Source organism: Orycteropus afer, unplaced genomic scaffold (assembly GCF_000298275.1).
Source record: "Orycteropus afer afer isolate SDZICR_OR568_19922 unplaced genomic scaffold, OryAfe1.0 scaffold00096, whole genome shotgun sequence".
NCBI classification, from domain to species: Eukaryota; Metazoa; Chordata; class Mammalia; order Tubulidentata; family Orycteropodidae; genus Orycteropus; species Orycteropus afer.
In genome coordinates, this window is record NW_006921683.1 from 9,900,837 (window position 1) to 9,904,250 (window position 3,414).

Sequence of the window (3,414 nt, forward strand, 5' to 3'; positions counted from 1 at the left end):
ATTGTAAAATGGTACAACCATGGTGGCAAACGGTATGGCGTTTCCTTAAAAAACTGAAAATAGAAGTACCATTTAACCCAGAAATTCCATTACTAGGAATATATCCTAAAGAGGTGAGAGATAGCACACGAACAGACATATGTACACCTATGTTCATCACAGCACAATTCTCCATAGCAAAGAGATGGAAACAACCTAAGTGCCCATGAGTGGATAACCAAATTATGGTATATGCACACAATGGAATACTATGCTACATTAAAGAACAATGAGGGATACATGAATCATCTCACAATGTGGATAAGCCTGGAGTGAATATGCTGAGTGAAATAAGTCATTTGCAGAAGACAAGTTCTTTATGATCCCATTACTGTAAAAAGACAAAGAAGGGTTTGCTTGAGAAAGTGAACTCACTTTGTAGGTCACCAGGATGGGGAAGGAAGGTGAAAGATTAATTTTGGGCTAGTTGGGGCCCACACGCTGACATGGGTAAGGGGAGGGGTATATGGAAAGGATAAGTGACCACCATGATAACATTAGGAAATGAGAGGACACCGAATTGTGCACATAAGAGATAGACAATAGATGCTAATACCAACCAAAGTGTCCACAATACTGTATTGTCATTAACACCAAACACCAGGCTACAGATAAATACATAAACACCTGAGAGGATCAGATGGAGGTCAGTGAACAGCAGTATACTCCAGACCAAGGATAGATTCAGATGAGGCTAGTTTTGCACAAACACCAATGATACAAAATACCTGCAATTCTTATAGAAACAGTAGAAGACAGACACAGAGTAATCCCTCCCAGACACCCAGACACTATGGGAGAGAGATCCAATAGATCTACCATCTCAGTACCATAGTACTTGGGGACACCAGCCTCAATTGGCACAACAAAATACATAAAAGCCTTGTTACGCATCCTACACTGGTGAGTAGCAACTGGGGTCTTAAAAGCTTTCAAGGGGCCATCTAAGATGCAGCTAATAGTGTCCTAGTGTTGGAAGCTGTGGTGGTTATGTTTGTGTGTCAGCTTGGCTGGGCCTGTTTGAGTGGCTGGGCAGCTGGTGGTAGTTATTCCCCATGATGAGAGTGGCAATCAACTCCATGGTGGGATCTACCACAAGTAGCTGAGTAGCTGTTTTGGGCTACTCAAGAAGCAGCTTTGGGAATGGTAGCTAGCTTATGGCACACTTGGACCCTGCATGTAGCCCTGTCATTGTTCAGCAGCTTGCCATGCTTTGCCGACCTTGGGACTTACACTGGACTTAAATTAATGGCCTGCTATGTGGTTTGGTAACATTGGGACTGTACCTTTTTAGTTGTTGACCTTGGGTTTGTCTGCCTCAGCCAGTCACTGCTGAGTGAAGAGATGCCTCTAACTTCAGTGGGCTGGGAGCAAGAGGCAGAGCTGAGGCTCAAGGTTGAGGGTCTTTCACTCAGCCCCTAGATCCTGGCACATTGAACTTGGACTTGTAGCTTCCTGAACTGTAAGAGAATAAACTCCTGTTTGTTAAGGCTATCCCATTTGTGGTATATTCTTGTCAGAGCAGCACTAGGTAATCAGAACAGAAGCAAAGAAGAATGCATAAAAAACAAGGGCATTTGGAAGCAATCATTCCTAGGACACAATGACCCTCAAGACCAGAAGAACTAAATGGTGCCCAGCTACCAATGCTAACCACTCAGGAAAGGATCAAATCTGGAGATCCTGGATAGAGTGGGAGGAAAAATGTGGAACAAAATCCAAAAGCTCAATAGTGACTAGAATTACTTGTCAGATGGAGTCTGATGTGACCTCTAATACTATGGCCCTGGATGCATTCTGCCCCTGGAATAAAACTCACTCCCAGGGGCTGGCTCTCAGCCCAATAGTAAACAAGATACACATGCAGACCACTCAATCCAGGGTGATGCACCCACATACTCTATGGTAATACATCCCTTAGTGCAATAGACCATGGGGCACCAGAGGACCAACTTTCAAATTGAGGAAATGGAGGACAAACAGGATTGCATAAATATGAGGAGCCTTGGGGGAGGGTTACTGGGTTGGGAGGAGAGGAGACTGGGTTAGGGTTGGACATGTTGAATGGGGAGTGAAACTAAATGTACATGTAAAATTGAATGTAAAACAAGTTCTTAAAATAAAAAAAAAAAAAAAAAGATGAGGCTTACTGGTCTGATAGAGACTAGTGAAACACCTGAAACTATGGCACCTAGTCAGCCTTCAGGTCTAGAATTGAACTCACTCCCATGGCTTCTAGCCAAAAAATAGACAGGTATAGAGGATGAACCAAGTAGGTATACTCCTTAGAAAAATCAGCAGTGGGAGATCAGGTTAGTTTTGCACAGGGAGATAAATCAGAAGGCAGGAATGCATGGGAAAGAAGGACAAAAGGAAAAGGTAGCCACAGGGAAGAAGTGGGAGGAGGGCTGTTGTATTGTGATGATTGCAGTCAATGTCATGAAACAAAATGGTATGAACTGTTGTGTGAAAAATGAATTTGCTCTGTGAATTTTCACCTGAATCACTATATAAGTAAATAAATAAATAAAGGAATAAAAATGTGAACTGTGCTTTTGTTGGGTGGAATGCTCTGCATATGTCTATGAGGTCGAGTCGGTTGATTGTGTTGTTGAGTTCTTCTGTATCTTTTGTTGAGTTTTTTTCTAGTTGATCTCTCTCTTCTCAAAAGTGGTGTGTTAAAGTCTCCTAATACTATTGTAGAGTTGCCTATTGTCCCTTTTAATTAAATTTATTTGCTTCACAAGCACCAGTATCTTGGAGCACTTTCATTGGGTGCATGTTGTTGTTTGTTGTTGTTGTTATGTGCTGTCGAGTCGGACCTGACTCATAGCAACCCCTCCTTGGGTTTCCGAGGCAGTATCACTATGGAAGTAGATTGCCCCATCTTCTTTCCGAGGAGTGGCTGGTGTGTTTGGACCGCCAGTCTTCTGATTAGCAGTCAAGTGCCTTAGGCACTATGCTACCAGAGCTCCTTCATTGGATGCACAGATATTTATTATCGTAATGTCTTCGTTGTCAACTGACACTTTCAGCATCATCTAGTGTCCTTCTTTGTCTCTTATGTTGTTTTTCACTTTAAAGTCTATTTTATGAGAAATTAATATCTCCACTCCTGCTCATTTTTTGGCTCCCATTGTCTTGGTATATTTTTTTCCACTCCTTCTTTCTTTTCTTTTTCTTTTTTATTTTGATTTGGGTGAAAGTTTACAGAGCAAATTCACTTTCCATATAGCAGTTCACATATACTTTATCTCATGTCATTGACCACAGTTTACCACAAAGCAACAGCTCCCACTTCCTCCCCATAGTTACCTCTTCCCAGTGTCCATCCCTCCATACTCTCCTGCCACCTGAGCTGTCTCCCTGTGCATA